The sequence below is a fragment of the Hyperoodon ampullatus genome (genome assembly GCF_949752795.1).
Source record: "Hyperoodon ampullatus genome assembly, chromosome: 3".
Classification (NCBI taxonomy): Eukaryota; Metazoa; Chordata; class Mammalia; order Artiodactyla; family Ziphiidae; genus Hyperoodon; species Hyperoodon ampullatus.
This window is the reverse complement of record NC_136916.1, coordinates 8,312,205-8,335,786: the sequence shown is the minus strand read 5'-3', so window position 1 is coordinate 8,335,786 and position 23,582 is coordinate 8,312,205. Positions and strand designations below refer to the sequence as shown.

General features: G+C 42.7%; 1 protein-coding gene across 4 annotated transcripts in view; it reads right to left on the bottom strand.

The window, feature by feature from the left end:
- FRMD4A (FERM domain containing 4A) overlaps positions 1-23,582 on the bottom strand; it is a gene marked incomplete at both ends in the record, with an annotated part of 620,566 nt that overhangs the window by 175,223 nt on the left and 421,761 nt on the right. The gene's annotated exons all lie outside the window — the stretch shown is intronic.

The window sequence follows — 23,582 nt, the reverse complement described above, 5'->3', positions numbered from 1 at the left end:
TACAAAGTTCTCTTAACGGAAAAAATTTCAATTCCCTGGAAGACTGTAAAAGGCACCTGGAACAGTTCTTTGCTCAAAAAGATAAAAGGTTTTGGGAAGATGGCATTATGAAGTTGCCCGAAAAATGGCAGAAGGTAGTGAAGCAAAAGGGTGAATACGTTGTTCAATAAAGTTCTTGGTGAAAATGAAAACTGTGTCTTTTATTTTTACTTTAAAACCGAAGGAACTTTTTGGCCATCCCAATAAGTCCTGGAGATCTAACGCACAGCATAGAGATTATAGTCAACGATACTGTACTATAAACTTCAAAGTTGCTAAGAGACTAGATCGTTAATGGTACCCAGATTGCAATACATAAATGTATCAAATCAACACACTGTACACCTTCAACTTAAACAATGGTATATATTAATCATATCTCAATAAAAAATGAAGAAAAATCATGCCTCTGTAATGAAACGCCAATAAAACTCTGGACAGTGATGCTCAGTGGAGCTTCCTTGTAGGTGAACACGTGGTTGCCCTGAGAGAGTGATGCGTCCTGATTCCACAGGGAGAAGGCACAGAAATCCTGCATACGGGACCCCCCAGACCTCATCCCATGTGTCTCTTCATTGGTGGCTCCTGATTTGTACCCCTTATAATAAAACTCTATAATCCTAAGTATCATGCTTTCCTGAGTTTCATGAGTCATGCTGGTGAATTACTGAACCTAGGAGGTTGACGGGAAGCCCCACATTTACAGCCAGCTGGTCAGAAGTGCAGGGGGCCCGTGGACCCCCCAGGCTTGTGGCAGGTCTCTGAAGGGCGGGTGGTCTGGTTGGGGACGGGTGGAGTCTGCACTAACTCCCAGTGGTTGGTGCCAGAAACGCCCTGCACTGTTGCAGCCTCCTTCCTCCCATCCATGCACTCCCTCACCATGTGACCCCGTGTTGCCTTGTGAATGTCACAACCTGAGGCTTTTGGTCAGTCACAGATCGGCTATTATTACACAGCTGAGCGCTTGAAGGCAGAGGTGTTTAGAGGCTAAAGAACAATAACGCTCAAGGTTGGTTGGATTTTAGGAATGAAAATGATTATCCAGTAATAACTTAGTCAGCCTGTCCCCACTCCTATGTTCCTCTCTCTTTTTTAGTATATCTAGTCCTTACGCTTGGATTCATTGAAAAAAGAATTTGGTTGCCCCTTTGTCACAATAATTAAATGAGGACAGACGTCCTAAATTGAAGAATCGAGAAGTTTTTGCTTTGAAAGCTATTCATTCATTTGGTCATTCGCTCAAGAGTGTGGAGTCAACTTTTGGACGAAAGCAACCACCATTTACGGGACACCTGTGACTAGGGTGCTTGGTTTCGTTCTTTCTTTCTTTTTAATTAATTAATTAATGTTTGTGGGCAGTGTCGTGTGGCATGCAAAATCCTAGTGCCCTGACCAGGGATTGAACCCGTGCCCCCTGCAGTGGGAGCGCGGAGTCTTAACCACTGTAGTGCCAGGGAAGCCCCGGTTTCATTATCTCTAATTCTCATCACAGTCCTGCAAAGTAGTTATTACAATTCCCATTGTAGCAACAAGAAAGCTGAGGTTCATACAGGTAAATGTTTCCCAAGCCCACACACCATCCACATGGGAAGAGGGAGTCAGGACTCAAACCGGGATCTGACTTTATCCAAAGTACGAGCTTTATCACATCAATGGCTCCTGGAGCCCCGGTCCAAATGTTTACATACATTAATCTTATTTTCCTTGTTTCATCACTGACCCTGGTCCATTTCACCAAGGGTCAGTTGTGAAACAAGGAAAATAAGATTAATGTATGTAAATGTTTCATAAAGCGAAATGCATCCTACTTAAAAGACTGCTCTTTATTCTGCTTTTATATCCTTTGTGGTATGTTTTTCTTTTTTATTAAAAAAATGAATGTTAACGTAGTCAGCAACATTTTTGAATACCCTTACTTGGCAAAAACGGAAAACATTCCAGCCTTACTTTCATCTTTATATTTTATAGTCCCTTAAATCCCAAAGTCTGGGAACCACAGCATCACACTGGCCCTAACTGTGAGCCCCAGAGGGAAGCTCCAGAAAGGTGTACAGATCTGGACTTTCCTCTATGTTAGATTCTTACTGCCTTAATATACAGTGTGCCGGGTGAGCATGCAGGCTCCAGAGGCTGGCTGCATGGAACCAGATTCTGGCTCCATCACTGGACCCCACTCCCAGAGTCTCTGATTCAGTGCATCCCGAGTGGAGCTACAGAGTCTGCATTTCTAACATGCTTCCAAGTGGTGCCAATGCTGCCCATTGAGGACAACAGTTTGAGAAGCGCTGGTTTAAGCCCATCCCATCATTTCTAGTCCCTTTGTCAGGGACTGGTTCAGATATGGGAATGTGAACCAACTAGAGTCTGGGGTGGGTAGGGAAGTAGGGGACAGGGGAGGCTCTCCCTCCACGATAAAAGAGTTACAAGAGGAGATGCTCCCTTCCTGCTTTGGACCGTGGCTGCGTGAAGATGTGGCACTTGGAGTTGCTGCAGCCAGCTCGTGACCACTTGAGTCAGGGAGCCTGAGAACTTCCGGAGAAGGAACTGCACTTAATCTCATTGAGCGCAGAGTGAAGCTGAACAGAAAGATGATTGTTTTCGTTCTTATGAATACAATCTGGAGAGAGTACTGTTTGTTGAACTCAGGGTTACATGGCAGTGCTACTCCCTAAGACACATATATTGTGTGTGTGTGTGTGTGTGTGTGTGTGTGACAAAGCCAACTGAATGGTGCAGGCATTTCGATATCACATTATTCATTAGTTTATGTATCATTTTACTAATCTCCGAAAGGCGGGTGAGAAGGCAGTGATGTCCCCACACCTCTCTGACCCGGTTACAGATATGCTGTTAAATGAAATGGAGAACTGGGGTCATTTGGAGGATTATTACAGTCCAACATACCTTTGTATGAGTCTACTCATACTCTTTCTGCTATTTTAAAAATCACTGGCTCTATTACAAAAGTAAGGAAAGCTAATAAAGGATTTTTATAATAGCGACACATGACTAGCTTTCATCTCGTAATGCATCCTAAGATCTATCAACAGTTTAAAATGGAAAAATCAGTGTAGTTAGATTGGGAATTTGGGATTGACATGTACACACTGCTGTATTTAAAACAGATAACAAACAAGGACCTACTGTAGAGCACAGGGAATTCTGCTCAATCCTCTGTAATAACCTAAATGGGAAAAGAATTTGAAAAAGAATAGATACATATATATGTATAACCGAGTCACTGTGCTGTACACCTGAAACTAACATAATGTTGTTAATCAACTATACTCTAATATAAAATAAAGATTAAAAAAAGAATCACTGTATTGATCTAAGCCACTGGCAAAGGACTCCGCGTGAGATTTTAAAATCTTCCCCCCAAGAAAAAGGTTGCGATCAGTTTTGAACTGGCAGTTAGGCGTTTCCGGAGCCAGGCAATTCTCCTGGGAATGATCTCAGATGGCTGGGATTCCACCAGGCCTGCTTAGGCACATGTTCTTCTGAGCCTTGCAGAGTCGCAAAGAACGCATTTGAATGCCCAAAAATGTCCATCCCACTCTGGGCTACAAAATCTGGCAAGCGCACCGCACTCTCTGGGAAGGATACAGCCGTTAGTGGGAAATAACAGTTAATGCGTGAACTTGTGGAAACTTGAGATTGTGAATCATGAGCTGGGAAACCAATCACCAACTTGTTCATGAGGCATAGTGTTTGCCTTCAGTTTTTACACTCCCACATGTCACAGCCATTTATATATAATTATGCTTCAAGATCGTTTTAAATGTAAAGTATTACGGATAGGGGCATTTATAAGATACTAGGCTGCAACCATCAAAATCATTTTTTTCCTATTTTATCCCCCAGAATGACGAGTGATTAGCATGCTTTGACATAATTGGAAGTCACAACTGAATTCACTCAGCTAGACGGTTATCAGTACTCGGCACGGTTACATGTCCACGGATATCCTGCCTGTCCTCTACGACCTTGTCATAGGAGTTGTGTATGACATTGGAAGGATTAGAAGTGATAATCGGTGTTCATAAAAAGATCGGGGGACAGGGCTTCCCTGGTGGCGCGGTGGTTGAGAGTCCGCCTGCCGATGCAGGGGACATGGGTTCGTGCCCCGGTCCGGGAAGATCCCACATGCCACGGAGCGGCTGGGCCCGTGAGCCATGGCCACTGAGCCTGCGCGTCCGGAGCCTGTGCTCCGCAACGGGAGAGGCCACAACAGTGAGAGGCCTGTGTACTGCAAAAAAAAAGATCGGGGGACAATGTGCTGGGAAGCCTAAAAGGTTAAGCAATTAAGACATTTTTGATCAACACTCAACCCCATTGCTCGTCAAATGAATCTGCACTGAACTCTAGAAATACTTCATAAAGCCTTGTACAGAGTCATAAGGAAGACCAATTACTTCCTAGGCATAATAACACCCCAAATTACGTAGCATTTCCCCAAAGGCCGAGGTAGTTAACATTCCCATTTTACAGAGAGGTAGCAAAGAAAGTGGCTTGCCCAGGTTACCATAGCTACTAAGTGGTCCAGCCTAGGCATCTGATGGCCCGTGATGTGCCAGGAAGTCTTCTGAGCATGTTACATGTTCTAATTCACTGAATCCTAATCATAACTCTATGAGACAGGTTCTAGTATCAATTTACAGATGAAATTATAGCAGGAGGACTGGAGGCAGTTATGATTCCCAGGTTACTATTAAGGAAACTGAAGCTTAAAGAGGCTGAACGATTGACCAAGGTGATGGGGCTACTAACTGTTAAGCTGGTAACTTCAGGACCTTGACTGTTTTGAATTCCAGCCAGGTTTTGAAGCCAGGCCATCTGGCCCCAGAGCCAGTACGTTCAGTGTACTGGTGACAAGCGGCCCTTCCTCAGAGCCAGACAGCCTGATTTTGAATCAGATATCTACTCTTTCCCTGCTGTGACACCCTGAATAAATTACTTAACTGCTCTGTGCTGAAATTTCCTCATCTGAACCATGGGAAGAATAATGGAGCTAATTATCATCTGATGATTCAGCATATAGGAAACACTTAGAACAGTTTGGTACAGAAAGAAGTATTCAGCTAATGTGATGATGAATCTCTAAACTATAAAATTTCCCAAAGCATTTAAAAATTGGCTTATGCAATTAAAGCTCAAGTCACATTGAACTGTTCAGGAATGTGTTCATTTGCATAAAGCAAAGGACACTTATATTTTCCATCTGCTGGTTTCTATCTAGAATATTGATTTCCAAACCCTGAGGGGTCTGCGGAGACCCCCTCAGGGGAATCCCTATCAGGCGTAAGGAACAAGCCGGAGAGGTTCAGACTTCCTCCATTTGGATGATTTTGGACAAAGGATTGTGGAACTAAAAGCAGCTTGAGAACCATTGGTCTAAAAGACTACAATCAGGGCTTCCCTGGTGGCGCAGTGGTTGAGAGTCTGCCTGCCGATGCAGGGGACGCGGGTTCGTGCCCCAGTCCGGGAGGATCCCACATGCCGTGGAGCGGCTAGGCCCGTGAGCCATGCCCACTGAGCCTGCGCGCCTGGAGCCTGTGCTCTGCAACGGGAGAGGCCACGGCAGTGAGAGGCCCGCGTACCGCAAAAACAAAAAATAAAAGACTACAATCAGGTCACGTGGCTGCACCTGTCTATCACTATACATACAACTCCCTGCAATTGTAAAGTTTAGGACCCCAGCTCTGCTGGCCCAAGGGTAGCACCTACGACACCACAGGGCACACCCAGTGGAAGAGGCAGTTTGGGGCAAAATGACACCCTTCATCTCTTTAATACACTGCTCTTGACAAAGTCAGGTTATGGAGGGAAGTAAGAGTCTGACAGAAGAATTCAAACAGGATGAACGACTGAAGGCTTCTGGGCAGAGATATGTTACAAAGCAGTAGTTCAGAAAGAACAACCTGGGTGTGATGTGCAGGACAAACTGGGATGGAATTACGGAGGTGAGCAAGGAGGCTACGACAGGACCAGAGCAAACAGAGGGTGACAATGAGCATGCTGGCGATGGCAAGTCCACAAGGCTGACGGCAGAACTGGAGAAGGAAGGTATTTCCTTAAGAGGGAAAAACCCGGTGAGACTTCAGGAAGGGAAAAGCGTTGAAGAATAAGTCAAAAAAGGAGGCTGGGTTCTTAAGCTTGGTTTCCTTGGAGAACGGTGGGCTCACCTTTAAAGCAGGTGCAAGGAAAAGATGACCTGGATTTCAAGAGGAGCATGGAAGGTGCTGGGGCTGGTCTGTGGAGTTGGAGCTGCCACTTAGATGATCACTTCCACATACAGCAAACCTTTTTTTACTGCACATCGGTTTATTGCACTTGGCAGATATTCTGTTTTTGTTTTGTTTTTTACAAATTGAAGGTCTGTGGCAACCCTGAATTGAGCAAGTCTATCAGAGCCATTTTTCCAACAGTATTCACTCACTTCATTCTCCGTGTCGCATTTTGGTAATTCTCATGATATTTCAAAATTTTTCATCATTCATCATATTTATCTTTGACGTCACTCTTGGAACTGCAGATGTGGTGGAAACCCCAAGAGAACTAGAATTAGAAGTGGAGCCTGAAGATGTGACTGAATTGCTGCAATCTCGTGATAAAACTTTAATGGATGAGGAGGTGCTTCTTATGGATGAGCAAAGAAAGTGGTTTCTTAAGATGGAATCTACTCCTGGTGAAGATGCTGTGAAGATGGTTGCGATGACAATAAAGGATTCAGAATATGACATAAGCCTAGTTGATAAAGCAGCAGCAGGGTTTGAGAAGACTGCCTCCAATTTTGAAAGAAGTTCTACTGTGGGTAAAATGCCATCAAACAGCGTTGTAGGCTCCAGAGAAACTGTTCATGAAAGGAAGAGTCAACTGATGTGACAAAATTCACTGTTGTCTTATTTTAAGAAATGGCCACAGCTGCCCCGGTCTTCAGCTACCACCACCTTGATGAGTCAGCAAGACCTTCCACCAGCAGAGATTGCGACTTGTTGAAGGCTCAGGTGATGGTTAGCATTTTTTAGCAATAAAGTATTTTTTTTATTGAAGTATAGTTGCTTTACAATGTTGTCTTTGCAGTAAAGTATTTTTAAATTAAACTTCGTACATCATTTTTTTTAGACAATGCTATTGTACACTTAATAGACTAGTGTAAACGTAATTTTTAAAACTGAAGTATAGCTGATTTATAATACTATATTAGTTTCAGGCGTACAACATAGCGATTCGGTATTTTTATAGAGGGGCTATCATCAAAAAGACAACAAATAATAAATGTTGGCGAGGGTGTGGAGAGGAGTGAACCCTGGTACCACTGCTGGTGGGAATGTCATTTGGTGCAGTCACTATGGAGAACAGTATAGAGGTTCCTCAAAAAACTAAAAATGGAGCTACCATATGATCCAGTAGTCCCACTCCGGGGTATGTATCTGAAGAAAATGAAATCACTAAGTTGAAAAGATATATGCACCCCAGTGTTCATAGCAGCATTATTTACAATTGCCAAGATAATGGAAGCAACTCAAGTGACCATCAACAGATGAATGGATAAAAAAAATCATCACACACACACACACACAGAGGAGTATTACTCAGCCATAAAAAAGAATGAAATTTTGCCATCTGCAACAGCATGGATGGACCTGGAGAGTATTATGCTTAGTGAAATAAGTCAGACAGAGAAAGACAAATACTGTATGATATCACTTACATGTGGAATCTAAAATATGACACAAATGAACTTATCTATGAAACAGAAACAGACTCACAGACATAGAGAACAGACTTGTGGTTGTCAAGGGGGAGAGGGTGTGGTGGAGGGATGGATTGGGAGTTTGGGGTTAGCAGGTGCAAACTAGTATATACAGGATGGATAAACAATAAGGTCCTACTGTATAGCACTGGGAACTATATTCAATATCCTGCAATAAACCATAACAGAAAAGAATATGAAAAAGAATATATATATATACACATAACTGAGTCACTTTGCTGTACAGCAGAAATTAACACAACATTGTAAATCAACTATGTTTCAATAAGATAAATTTAAAAAAAAGAAGTCATGACACACACACGCACACATACACACAAAGGAATATTACTCAGCCATAAAAAAGAATGAAAACTTTTTTGCAACAACACGGATGGACCTGGAGAGTACTATGCATAGTGCAGTAAGTCAGACAGAGAAAGACAAAACACTGTGCGACTTGCTTTTTTGCAGTCCCTGGAATGAAACCTGCAATATCTCCGAGGTCTGCCTGTACCTAGGAGGTGGCTGAGGTGTGAGATGGGGGCTTTGGAAACATTTGGAAATCTTCTGTGTTGTTTGACAGCTAAATTGTTAGGTCTTTGCTGGGCAAGTGAGGAAACTGGACAGCAGAGAGATTCAAGGACTCTGAGGCAGGGCCACAAGGCGGAAGAGACAGGGGAAAGCACAGAGCAGCTGAGACGTCCCCAGACCTCCGATTCCTTCTCCACCACCTCCGATACGGATCACACCGTATTTCCCAGGAGAGCGGATCACTTCCCCCATCTCCCTCCCTTCCGTCCATCTCTGGGCCAGATGGGACAAGCTGCAGCACAGGCTGCCCCCCGAATCCTCCTGCACCCTCTCCTTATTATGGAGGACGGGGTGCCCTGGGTATAACTGCACAGAGAAAGGGGGGCTGTCGCAGTCACTGCGGAGCAAGTCGTGAGAACATGCAGCCCGTTTCAGAATTAAGAACACCCACCCCATGACATTTTTTTTTTTTTAAATTCCATATATATGTGTTAGCATACGGTATTTGTCTTTCTCTTTCTGACTTACTTCACTCTGTATGACAGACTCTAGGTCTATCCACCTCATTACAAATAGCTCAGTTTCGTTCCTTTTTATGGCTGAGTAATATTCCATTGTATATATGTGCCACATCTTCTTTATCCATTCATCCGATGATGGACACTTAGGTTAAAAAAAAAAAAAATGTCATGAAGAACCTAGGGGTAAAACGGGAATAAAGACACAGACCTACTTGAGAACGGACTTGAGGATATGGGGAGGGTGAAGGGTAAGCTGTGACAAAGCGAAAGAGGGGCATGGACATATATACACTACTAAACGTAAGGTAGATAGGTAGTGGGAAGCAGCCGCAGAGCACAGGGAGATCAGCTCGGTGCTTTGTGACCGCCTGGAGGGGTGGGATAGGGAGGGTGGGAGGGAGGGAGACGCAATAGGGAAGGGATGTGGGAACAGATGTGTATGTATGACTGATTCACTTTGTTATAAAGCAGAAACTAATAATAAAAAAAAAAAAAAAAAAAAAAGGTTTTGAAAGAAAAAAAAAAAAAAAAAAGAACACCCACCCCTGGATGTGTGAAAAGTCATACAGCCCGAATAATCATTTCTCACCTCTAGACGTGACCTCCTGCCCCAAAGGGAGGCACGCTGAGATCTGCATAGGGCAGGGAAAGATGAATAATAGAGATTCACCAAATGCGCAAGTACTTGAAAAGAGCCATGTGCCAAAAGTCAATCTGTGAGTTAGCGGTGAAAAACAAAACAACACCCAGATTTGTTAACGCCCAGATTCCCGTGAAGCCACCCTTCTCAGATGGCCAGCCTCTCCATCTCCACACTCTCTTGGGGGGTGGGGTGATGGTGAGGGCAGTGGGTACGCATGTGCGTGTGTTTTGTGTGTCTTTCCCTTATAAACACAATTACTCACATTTGGCTGACCTGCACTGTGCGTTAAGCTCGTCTTTATCCCTCACCTTTCTCATCCCTCTTGAGCAGAGATGCTAAACCAGCACCCCACAGCTCCCACCCGTCTCCCAAGGCTCCTTTCTGCCAACACTGCCTTGTGCTACCTTAGAGTTTGTGGAAAGGAGTTTGTAAAGGGATCAAAGAAACAAATAACTCAGCAGTAACACACATACACAAAACAAAGCCGCAATATCAACTTTCCAGAGGCTCGTTCCTGGAAGGGGAGGAGATGCACTGTCTTCCTCTCTTAAAAGTTCCTTTCTCGTCCTCCACACAATCCCATAAAGCTGTCCTTTCGGCAGGACAAAGTCAGCCAAATATTGGCCGTTTCAAATCGTTCCAAGCAGTACATTTAAAGCCCGGTTAAAATTAACATCAAGGGAGAATGGGGCACAGAAACGGAGGGGTGGGCGTGGAAGGAGGGTAAGGGACCGGAGGGGGGCAAAGAAGGGGACATGCTAGGCAACCAGAGCCTGGACCCCAACTGCCAGGGAGATGGCTTCCCCCCGCCGCCCTGTGGCCGGCTGAGCTGTGTGCTCCTGGAGCTGTGTGTACGTGTATGCTGGGATGCGTGTCTGGGTGGGGTCCCTGGATGATTGCATCAATCTGCCGTATCCTGACCCTCCTCTGTCACAGCCCCGCCAGGAGACTGGGATTCTCTTTTGTTGTCAAGCACAGCAGAGTTCACCAACTTTTCCAGAAAGGCCCTTGATGCAGGAGGGAGGAGGTACAGGTCCCGCCCTCTTCTTGCCAAAGGGGGAAACTCGTGAGCTGCTTGTGGCTCCCAAGGGTATACTTTAAGGACTATTTCTTATTTCTCCAAGCCACTAAATGAGCTTTTGATTCCATGTAGCGTGACCATGCCGTACCATTATGTTCATCCGCCACCTCTAATCTATACCTTAACATCTATTTGCTTCACCATGTGCCTTTAAGATGTTAAATATTATCAGCCACCCCCAGGGGCTGGAAAGACATCTGTTTGGCTCATTTGGGGGAGTGCCCAGCTTTGCAGTGCGAAGCTTGATAAATGGTGACAGTGACCACGGTGACGTCTGAGGTCAGCCCGAAGCAATGCTGCTTGACTCCCCGCTCTGGCTCGTTTTATGAGGTGGGCTGGTGGCCTGGGAGGTCCCGGACAGAAGGTTCATCACACCCCGGGCCCTCGGTCTGCTCCCAGCTTCTGCACAGGGCTTCCCACCCCTGGCTGAGACTGTACCTCCTGGTGACTTCAGACCAGACAGGAGCAGATGGCCAAGGCAGCTCACACTTCAGCAGATGGGCCAGCGAGTGGGGCAGACCACGCTTCTCGGTGGACAAGATACAGAATCAACTCTGTGTATTTCTTTTCTTGGCAAAGTGTGTTCTGGGGGAATTCCTGGCTTCCTTGGTAGAGAACAATCCTTTGTATTTTTACAGAAGAACGTGGTAAACCACAGAAGTAGCTGAGGATGGGGGGGCGGTGAGTGTATATGCCTATGTATGTGGGTATGTGTGCACATGCAGAGAACCCAGGGCTGTTCACTTATTCCACGCAGCACTAACAGAGCTCCAGGTTTTCTAAAAAAGTCATATCCAGGTTGTATTTTTTAAGCCCATTATAGGTAAGAATATTTACTTTGCCTTCAGTGCTGCTTTTTTTTTTTTTTTTTTTTTTTTTTGCATTACGTGGGCTTCTCACTGCTGTGGCCTCTCCCGTTGCGGAGCACAGGCTCTGGACGCGCAGGCCCAGTAGCCATGGCTCACGGGCCTAGCCGCTCCGCGGCATGTGGGATCCTCCCAGACCGGGGCACGAACCCGCGTCCCCTGCATCGGCAGGCGGACTCTCAACCACTGCGCCACCAGGGAAGCCCCAGTGCTGCTTTACTCAGAGCTCACATTAACTGATTTAACCTTTAAGCCAGTATCACTAGCATCTTTGTCAGGCAGAGAAAAGTGATGAGAAGGCAACAATTATTTAATCTGCTGCTGTCTAAGTGTCTTCCACACCTGATACCCTCAGGCTTCAACACGATGCAGAAACTCTTCGTCATGTGTCAAATCTGTACATCTTCACTATATCGATTAGAAACTGAGTTCAAACAGACAAAATGACCCAGGGAAGCCTGTCTTCAGTTCTCGACCTGAGATGAGGTTTTAAGTCTTTAATTCTGGTAATGTATGAAGCTGGTGTTGGGGCCAACATGGCAGCCACATTATACACGAACTACCTCACATCTCAGATATTTATTGTATATACTTCTTACTTGTGCAGTGAAAGAGAACAGGCTGAAACATCAGAGGATCAATCTTCCAGCTGCATATACTACTCTGTGACCTTGAGCAAGTTAATCAACCTTTCTGAATTTCTGTTTCCTCACCTGAGTTAGCATCTTCTTTACACAGTTAATGTGAAGATTAAATGAGATACGCTCCAGAGAAACTCTACTGTAAAGAACTGTAAACTGCCGTCATTATTGTGGAGGACATCCAATAGGAAATTTGGATAACCTTAAGTCTATTAGGTTCATAATTTTTTCTCTTACTTAAATGATCTACTCTTTTTTTTTTTCTTTTTTGCGGTACGCGGGCCTCTCACTGTTGTGGCCTCTCCCGTTGCGGAGCACAGGCTCCGGACGCGCAGGCTCAGAGGCCGTGGCTCACGGGCCCAGCTGCTCCGCGGCATGTGGGATCTTCCCGGACTGGGGCACGAACCCGTGTCCCCTGCATCGGCAGGCGGACTCTCAACCACTGTGCCACCAGGGAAGCCCCTAAATGATCTACTCTTAATCCTTCAAAGATTGCTGAAAAACTGGAGAAATGGGGAGGTGTCAAGATGGTGGCATGGGAAGACATGGAGTTCAGGTCTCCCTACAACTAGGGCACCTGCCAAACGCTGGTGGGGGACCTCGACACCCAAGGAGATGGGAGGAAGCCCCAAGCGAACCTGCAGGACATGTGGGGACTGAGCGGGTAGAAGTGGAGGCCGGACAGGACCAGAGCCCCTGAGGGGTGGCTGAGAGGGGGGAGGGGTTCCCAAGCCTGGAGAGACCCTCAGGGGCTCAAATCAGGGGAGAGTGCGCCCAGCGTATCCCCTACCCAATCGGCCGGGGAAGTCTGCCTGGCTCTCGGGCCAGGTCCTAGGCCCTCAGTGGTCCCCTCTGGGCCGCAATGGTCCTGGGGGCATAGGCAGGAGGCCGGGGGAGAACAGGAGGGGCAGGTGGGAGGGGCCCTCCAAGACAGGAGGAGCGGGGAAGGAGTGGAGGGCCTTTCCTGCCCTCTGAGACCAGAGGCCGGAGGCAAGCCTGGGCCCCTTCTGGTCCGTTGAGCCTAAGCTCCACCCTCTACAGCCCCCCAGGGCCTTTTCCAGTCCTGTGGGTCCTAAGCATAGGCCCCACCCACCACCCAAACCTCGCCGCTGATTAGGCCCTGCCGTCCACAGCCAAGGTCTTTTCCACCTTTTTTTTTTTTTACTATTATGGTTCTGTTTTACCTTCTGGTTGTTGATTCTTATATTCTTTCTAACATATCTGTTAGTTTCCTAGTCTAATTTTATTTTTTACTTTGTTATTGTTCTCTTTTTTTTGTTTCTTTTTTTTTTTGCCGCCCTCTGTGGCTTGCGGGATCTTGGTTCATGAGCCAGGGGTCAGGCCAAAGCTCCTGCAGTGGGAGCTCTGAGTTCGAACCACTGGACTAACAGAGAACCTCAGACCCCAGGGAATATTCATCAGAGTGAGGTCTCCCGGAGGTCCTCATCTCGGCACCAAGACCTAGCTCTACCCAACAGCCTACAAACTCCAGTGTTGGAAGCCTCAGGCCAAACAACCAGTAAGACAGGAACACAACCCCACTCATCAAAAAAAAAAAAAAAAAAAGGAGACACCAAAAAAATATGTCACAGATGAAGGAGCAACGTAAAATCCTATAAGACCAAATAAATGAAGAGGAAATAGGCAATCTACCTGAAAAAGTATTTAGAGTAATGATAGTAAAGATGATCCAGAATCTCAGAAACAGAATGGAGGCACGGATTGAGAAAATACAAGAAATGTTTAACAAATATCTAGAAGAACTAAAGAACAAACAAACAGAGATGAACAACAAAATAACTGAAATGAGAAATATACTAGAAGGAATCAATAACAGAATAACTGAGGCAGAAGAACGAATAAGTGAGCTGGAAGACAAAATGGTGGAAATAACTGCCGAGAAGCAGCATAAAGAAAAAAGAATGAAAAGAATTGAAGACAATCTAAGAGACCTCTGGGACAACACTAAATGTACCAACATTCGAATTATAGGGGTCCCAGAAGAAGAAGAGAAAAAGAAAGGGTCTGAGAAAATATTTGAAGAGATTATAGTGGAAAACTTCCCTAACATGGGAAAGGAAATAGTCACCCAAGTCCAGAAAGCACAGGGAGTCCCATACAGGATAAACCCTAGGAGAAACACACCAAGACACATATTAATCAAACTAACAAAAATTAAATTAAAAGAAAAAATATTAAAAGCAGCAAGAGAAAAACAAAAAATAATGTACAAAGGAATCCCCATAAGGTTATCAGCTGACTTTTCAGCAGAAACTCTGCAGACCAGAAGGGAGCGGCAGGATATACTTAAAGTGATGTAAGAGAAAAACCTACAACCAACATTACTCTAGCCAGCAAGGATCTCACTCAGATTCGATGGAGAAATCAAAAGCTTTACAGACAAGCAAAAGCTAAGAGAACTCAGCACCACCAAACCAGCTTTACAACAAATGCTAAAGAAACTTCTTTAGGTGGAAAACACAAGAGAAGAAGAAGACCCACAAAAATAAACCAAAAACAATTAAAAAAATGGTAATAGGAACATACATATCAAATAATAACCTTGAATGTAAATGGATTAAATGCCCCAACCAAAAGACACAGACTGCCTGAATGGATACCAAAACAAGACCCATATATATGCTGTCTACAAGAGACCCACTTCAGACTTAGGAACACATAGAGACTGAAAGTGAAGGGATGGAAAAAGATATTCCATGCAAATGGAAATCAAAAGAAAGCTGGAGTAGCAGTACTCATATCAGATAAAATAGACTTTAAAATAAAGACTGTTACAAGAGACAAGTAAGGACACTACATAATGATCAAGGGATCAATCCAAGAAGATATACTAATTATAAATGTTTACACATGCAATGTAGGAGCACCTCAATACATAAGGCAAATGCTAACAACCATGAAAGAGGAAGTCGACAGTAACACAATAATAGTAGGGGAATTTAACACGCTACTTACACCAATGGACAGATCATCCTAACAGAAAATAAATAAGGAAACACAAGCTTTAAATGACACAACAGACCAGATAGTTTTAATTGACATTTATAGAACATTCCACCCAAAAGTGGCAGAATACACTTTCTTCTCAAGTGCACATGGAACATTCTCCAGGATAGGTCACATCTTGGGTCACAAATCAAGCTTCAGAAAATTTAAGAAAATTGAAATCGTATCAAGCATCTTTTCTGACCACAATGCTATGAGACTGGAAATCAATTAGAGGAAAAAACCCGTAAAAAACGCAAATACATGGAGGCTAAACAGTGTGCTACTAAATAACCAAGAGATCACTGAAGAAATCAAAGAAGAAATAAAATGTACACAGAAACAAATGACAATGAAAACACGATGACCCCAAAACTATGGGACTCAGCAAAAGCAGCTCTAAAAGGGAAGTTTATAGCAATTCAATCTCACCTCAAGAAACAAGAAATATCTCAAATAAACAATCTAACACTACACCTAAAGCAACTAGAGAAAGAAGAATAAGGAAAACCCAAAGTCAGTAGAAGGAAAGAAATCATAAAGATCAGAGCAGATATAAATGAAATAGAAATAAAGAAAACCATAGCAAAGATCAATAAAACTAAAAGCTGGTTCTTTGAGAAGATAAACAAAATTGATAAACCCTTAGCCAGACTCATCAAGAAAAAAAGGGAGAGGAGGCAAATCAATAAAATTAGAAATGAAAAAGGAGAAATCACAACTGACACCGCAGAAATACAAAGGATTATAAGAGACTACTACAACAACTATATGTCAATAAAATGGACAACCACGAAGAAATGGAAAAATTCTTGGATACGTACATTTTTCTAAGACTGAACCAGGAAGAATTAGAAAATATAAACAGACCTATCACAGGTAATGAAATTGAAACTGCAATTAAAAATCTTCCAACAAGCAAAAGTCCAGGACCAGATGGCTTCATAGGCGAATACTATCAAGCATTTAGAGAAGAGCTAACACTGATCCTTCTCAAACTCTTCCAAAAAACTGCAGAGGGAGAAACACTCCCAAATTCATTCTATGAAGTCACCATCACACTGATACCAAAATCAGAAAAAGATATCACAAAAAAAATTATAGACCAGTATCACTGATGAACATAGATGCAAAAATCCTGAACAAAAAAATACTAGCAAACAGAACCCAACAGCACATTAAAAGGATCATACACCATGATCAAGTGGGATTTATCCCAGGGATGCAAGGATTCTTCAATATACACAAATTGATCAATGTGATACACCATATTAACAAATTAAGGAATAAAAACCATATGATCATCTCAATAGGTGCAGAAAAAGCTTTTGACAAAATTCAACAATCATTTATGATAAAAACTCTCCAGAAAATGGGCATAGAGGGAAACTACCTCAACATAATAAAGGCCATATATGACAAAGCCACTACAAACATCATACTCAATGGTGAAAAACTGAAAGTATTTCCACTAAGATCAGGAACAAGACAAGGATGTCCACTCTTGCCACTCTTATTCAACATAATTTTGGAAGTCTTAGCCATGGCAATCAGAGAAGAAAAAGAAATAAAGGAACACAAATTGGAAAAGAAGAAGTAAAAATTTCACTGTTTGCAGATGGCATTATACTATACATAGAAAATCCCAAAGATGCTACCAGAAAACTACTAGAACTAAACAATGAATTTGGTAAGGATGCAGGATATAAAATTAATGCACAGAAATCTCTGGCATTCCTATATACTAACAATGAAAAATCAGAAAGAGAAATTAAGGAAACAATCCCACTTACCATCGCAACAAAAAGAATAAAATACCTAGGAATAAACCTACCAAAGGAGGCGAAAGACTTGTACTCAGAAAACTATAAAACACTGATGAAAGAAATCAAAGATGACATAAACAGATGGAGAAATATACCATGTTCTTGGATTGGAAGAATCAATATTGTGACAATGACTGTACTACCCAAAGCAATCTACAGATTCAATGCAATCCCTATCAAACTACCAGTGGCATTCTTCACAGAATTAGAACAAAAAATTTTACAATTTGTATGGAAACACAGAAGACCCCGAATAGCCAAAGCAATCTTGAGAAAGAAAAATGGAGCCGGAGGAATCAGGCTCCCCAACTTCAAACTGTACTACAAAGCTACAGTAATCAAGACAGTAAGGTACTGGCACAAAAACAGAAATATAGCTCAATGGAACAGGATAGAAAGCCCAGAGATAAACCCACACACATATGGGCACCTAATTTACGACAAAGGAGGCAAGAACATACAATGGAGAAAAGACGGCCTCTTCAATAAGTGGTGCTGGGAAAACTGGACAGCTACATGTAAAAGAATGAAATTAGAACACTCCCTAACACCATATGCAAAAATAAACTCAAAATGGATTAAAGACCTAAATGTAAGACCAGACACTATAAAACTCTTAGAGGAAAACATAGGAAAAAACAATCTTTGACATAAGCCAGAGCAAGATCTTTTTTGACCCACCTCCTAGAGTAATGAAAATAAAAATAAAAATAAACAAATAGGACCTAATGAAACTTAAAAGCTTTTGCACAGCAAAGGAAACCGTAAACAAGACGAAAAGACAACCCTCAGAATGAGAGAGAATATTTGCAAATGAAACAACGGACAAAGGATTAATCTCCAAAATATACATACAGCTCATGGAGCTCAATATCCAAAAAACAAATAATCCAATTAAAAAATAGGTGGCAGAGCTAAATAGAAATTTCACCAAAGAAGACATACAGATGGCCAAGAGGCACATGAAAAGATGCTCAACATCACTAATTATTAGAGAAATACAAATCATAACTACAATGACGTATCACCTCACACCGGTCAGAACGGCCATTATCAAAAAATCTGGAAACAATAAATGTTGGAAAGGGTGTGGTGAAAAGGGAACCCTCCTGCACTGTTGGTGGGAATGTAAATTGATACAGCCACTATGGAGAACAGTACGGAGGTTCCTTAAAAAACTAAAAATAGAGCTAGCATATGACCCAGCAATCCCACTACTGGGCATATACCCTGAGAAAACCATAATTCAAAAAAGAGTCATGTACCACAATGTTCACTGCAGCACTATTTACAATAGCCAGGACATGGAACCAACCTAAATGTCCATCGACAGATGAATGGATAAAGATGTGGCACATATATACAATGGAATATTACTCGCCATAAAAAGAAATGAAATTGAGTTATTTGTAGTGAGGTGGATGGACCTAGAGTCTGTCATACAGAGTGAAGTAAGTCAGAAAGAAAAACAAATACCGTATGCTAATGCATATATATAGAATCCTAAAAAAACAAAAATGGTACTGATGAACCTAGTGGCAAGGCAGGAATAAAGAGGAAGACACAGCAAATGGACTTGAGGACATGGAGAGGGGAAGGGTAAGCTGGAACGAAGTGAGAGAGTGGCATGGACACATATACACTACCAAATGTAAAATAGATAGCTAGTGGGAAGCAGCCACATAGCACAGGGAGATCAGCTCGGTGCTTTGTGACCACCTAGAGGGGTGGGATAGGGACGGTGGGAGGGAGACACAAGAAGGAAGCGATATGGAGATATATGTATGCATATGGCTGATTCACTTTGTTGTACAACAGAAAGTAACACAGTATTGTGAAGCAATTATACTCCAATGAAGATTTAAAAAAAAAAAAAAAAGATCGCTGTCCAACAGAAATATCATGGGAGCCCAATAGGAAATTTTAACGTTTTTAGTAGCCACATGAAACAAGGAAGAAGAAATAGGTGAGATTAATTTTAATTATGTATTTTCTTTCATCTCACCCCAAATATTATCATTTCAACATGGAATCATCGATATAAAAGTCATTAATAAGATATTTTCCTTTTATTGAAAAAAATACAAAGCTTCAAAATCTGGTGCATATTTTACACTCACAGCCCATCTTAATTGGGACTGGCCACATTTCAAGGGCTCCAATGTATTCTGCAGTGTAGCTTTAAATCTCTCCTGATGTTTCTGTCGCACTGGTTTTCTCAAGATTAGGGACACCACATAACTTAGAACAATAGTCTAGCTACTATCTTTAATTCTCTTGAAATACACTGACTTGTTGAAGTTTGTTCCATTTCCCAGAATCACAGGACACTTTTTTCCTCTATTTTAATGAAGTAGACAGTTATAAATGTGCTGCCAGTGGCCACTTAGAGATGGGGTTAGAGAGTCACGGTAATCCTAGGATCTGCCCCACATCACAGCTCCCACTGTGGCAGAGTTGGGGGGATGGAGAGGACTCTGATTTGCTCTATCATCAAAGGGAAGAAATTCTGCCAACAGAGCATAATACGCACTCATCTAAAGTGCTGGGAAAGGGCTTTAAAAAACAGGTCTGTTTTTCTTGCACTGGCCTTTCTTCCTGGAGGACAGGATCTCATATAGTATCATAAGCCTCAAGAGACCCTAATAAGGAAGGACCACACCTCAGGCATTCCAATCTAGCGAAAATCTATTCTATTTTTAAAAAACCCAAGAGAAAGGGCCCAGAATCTTCCCATTTATGGCTTCCAGCTCTCCACCAACCGACCCTCACTGTCAGGAAATTCTTCTCCACCTTATTGCAATGACTCTCACTAAGGTTAAAGCACATTTCTCTTTCTTTGCTTCCAAAATGCTCCCTTAAACACGCATTCAGGTCAGAAAAAAAGTGAAGAAAGTCATTTTAAAGGAATAACTGTACGAAGACCGGACGTGAGAAGTTCAGTTTAATACAAAACATGCATGGCACCCTCTTGTCTGGTTATAGAAGCATCAAGAAGAGGTTGATTGAGAGATGTACATGATGGTGGCCTCTCTCATTTTGATGCAGGCTTTTTCGAGTACACTTCTAATTGGTTGAAACAGTTTTGGGCAACAGAGCAAATGCCACTGTCTCCGGGTTGGATGGGAGTGTGATGCAGCTGAACAAAGTCCAAATGGATGACCAAAGTTGAAGGCTTGACTTGTTACTGAATGACATCCTTGTGTCATAGGATCATTCCAGCTGTCTTTAAGTGCAATTTAAGGACTTAAGGAGTTACATGGTAATGTCATGGGTATCAGGGACCTGCCTGTGGATTTAGGGATAAGCCTTTCGAATATTAAATTCCCATATGTGCACACTTGACCTTTGCTCTTTCCCCTGTACAGGTAATGTGGGATTTACTCAAGGTCAACAGGAATTTGGATGTGCAGATTCCACTAAGTAATCTCAAACGGCTTTATAATAAGCCTTCAATGTTGGGATTATAGCCATTGTGCCCTGTAACCCAGAGAAGGGAAAAGCTTCCATTCACAGTGGCCAGGTCTGCACCGGTGCAGGAAATAATCTCTGTGGTTGTCTGGTTACAGTAGGTCCTTATTAGTTATCTATTTTATATATAGTAGTGTGTATATATCAGTCCCAATCTCCCAATTTATCCCTCCTCACCTCCCTTTCATCCTTGGTAACAATATGTTTGTTTTCTACATCTGTAACTCTATTTCTGTTTTGTAAATAAGTTCATTTGTACCATTTTTTTAGATTCCACATATAAGCAATGTCATATATTTGTCTTTCTCTGTCTGACTTACTTCACTCAGTGTGACAATCTCTAGGTCCATCCATGTTGCTGCAAATGGCATTATTTTGTTCTTTTTTATGGTCGAGTAGTATTCCATTGTATATATGCACCACATCTCTTTTTTATCCATACCTCCATCGATAGACATTTAGGTTGCTTCCATGTTTTCTTTTCTTTTTTTTTGGTTCTCTGCAGAGCAATTGGTTCTATGGTCCTTTGGGGAGGTAATTCCACAGTATCTTAGGATTTGCCCATTCTTTCATTCCACAAGGATTTACTTAGTGACCTATGTGCCAGGCACTGGGCTGGGTGCTGGGGACACACAGTGATCATGACACAGACCCAGCCCTCAAATTGTTGGTGGCTCTGGGAAATGCTGACAAGTAAACAGGCGATGGCAGTGAGTTGTGATGAGTTGTGACAGTAAGAGGGAAATCTCAGGGGGAAGGGTGACAGCTAATGTCACTGAGCAGGACCCTAGAGGCCTTCCCGGGACAGACAACCCATGTCCTCCGCCTGCCTCTTGTTTATAGAAGAACTTTAGCCTCCTAGGCCTTCCCCAAGTTCCAAAGAGCAAATTTAATCAGAGAAGTGAGAAAATGCAAAAACAAAGGAAAACACTCAAGCCAGAGAAGATAATAATCGTTTAGCCATTAAACAAAATCAAGGACTCAAGGGCCATAGATAATATTCTGAACCATATCCTTTGAGCTGTTTTGGAGGTACTAAGCCCCACACCAGGTGGAAGAAGTTAAGTGTACACTGACCACAGGCATACAGACCCCAGAGTGGTTGGAACCAGAAGGTTGATGATGTTGACTCCCGATTACCTCTCCACCAACCAATCAGAAGAATGTCCATGAGCTGATCACACACCCCGCAACCCTCTTCCTCACCCTGTCTTTAAAAACTGTTCCCTGAAAGCCATTGGGAGTTCAGGCCTTTTGAATATTAGCTGCCCAAACTCCTTGCTTGGTGCCTGCAATAAATGCCGCACTTCCCTTCACCACAACTTGGTACCAGCAGTCGGCTTTACTGCATGCAGGAGAGTAGACCCAACCCTGCTTTGGTAACAGGAAGACCCAGACCTGGGAGGGGAAGGAGGGGCCAGGGAAGGCCTTGTGGGGGAAAGTGTCTTCTAAGCTGTGAACTGAAAGTTTAACAGAAACCATCCAGGGGCAGAGGTGAGGGTATGGGAAGGAGTGTTCTAGGAAGAGGGAATAACATTTGAAGCATATTCTAAAAAGGGATGGGAAGAGTATGAACTTCTCTTGTTTAGCCTAATTCAACATTTTCTTGATGGTGAAGGGATGAGGATGACCTTTCCAAAACTGCTGCACATCAGTAATTACGTCTCTTTTCTGTGACTCGAGTCCACTTCAGATGCCCCCAATCATACCTTCCCAGGGCAGGCTGGCCAACGGACTGTCATTTCACTGCCACTTCAGGTCTTATTTCCTGTTTAAGAGGGCGGCCGCTTTCTAAGCCTTTAAGAGTTGGTATAAAAAAAGCATCCAAAACACACCAGACCACTCACCTCTAAGCATCTGAAGATGATTCTTAACAATTTAAAGCTCCAAATGCTTTGTTAGTTAGTGACGCTGCTAGTTGAAGAGCTCTTGCTCACTGTGCAGTCCTGTCCACTGCCCCACCCTCCAAATCCAAGCGGAAGTTTTAACTCTTAATACGAATGTGATCCTCTGAATCTAATCTAACAAGGACGTAATCCAAAATGTGAAAGAACCCTACACAGGTAGATAAATTAACCACAGCATTTACTTGTAATAGTGGAAAAATTGTAAAGAAACCTTCAATGGACCCAAATGGGTAAATGATTTGATACTAATGGAATATTCATTTCTGGAATTTATGCAGCTATTAACAAAGATGACAACTTACAGTAACTTGGAAAAGGCTAATGAAAGACATTAAGTGAAACAAATAAAATACAGAGAATTAGTCACACCTTATGATTACAACCATGTAAGAAATACAAAGATGAAAAAAGCTGGAAAGAAATCTGCTAAAGTGAAAATAGTAGTCACACTAGTATGTTATGGTTTTGAGCTTCTTCCCACGGTTTCTCTCTTTCCTACACTGCATTTGTAATACCTTTATAATTGAATTCTTATTAAAAGTATTCACTCTTTACGTTAGCAGTTTGAACATTTTCAAATCCCAGCAGCAAGTACAAGTAAGAGATCTGAGTGTCTGGGCATCATTTCAACCTCCTGATGTACTGTAGCTTCTTCAGGGCAAAATATGAGGGAGGATAAGGAGCCCTGCCCTGAGAATTTTATAGACATTGGAGAATATCAAGCAAATAGAGTTAGAAAAGCTGGAAGCAAGCAACAGATTTAGAATTAAGTTCTTTAAATCAAGTTTGGAAACTTCATTCTTTAGGGCTTTGAGGAAAACAACGATACATATTTTTTGAAGCTGAACAAAACCAGGGTCTATGATTCTAATTCCTGCTCTGACTTCTCTGCCACTGATATGTTCTTAGTTTGGGGATAAATGCATTGATTTCCTGTGTGTTAACTGACATATAGATGGTCAACAGCGATGGCAGTGATGACCTATGGGAGGGGATCGGGGGTTACTGAGCCCTTAGAGGGAACACAGAGCCAAGAGATTGTTTTTCTTTCTTCACATCTATGAAGGCGTAACTTGAAAACAACGAACTGTTTTCTGTCCACTCTGAGCCAGGAAGATGACAAAATCAGTCTTAATTGTAGCAAGAGTTCTCTAGGTTATATTATAGTTAACTCCTTCCATGTAGAAAGATTAGTTAATGGCAGTTGTGGAATTTCCTTTTCTAGAGATTTGTAACAATAGGTTAGATCTACATCTGGCCTCGAATGCCTTAGGCGTGGTGCACAAAGAAA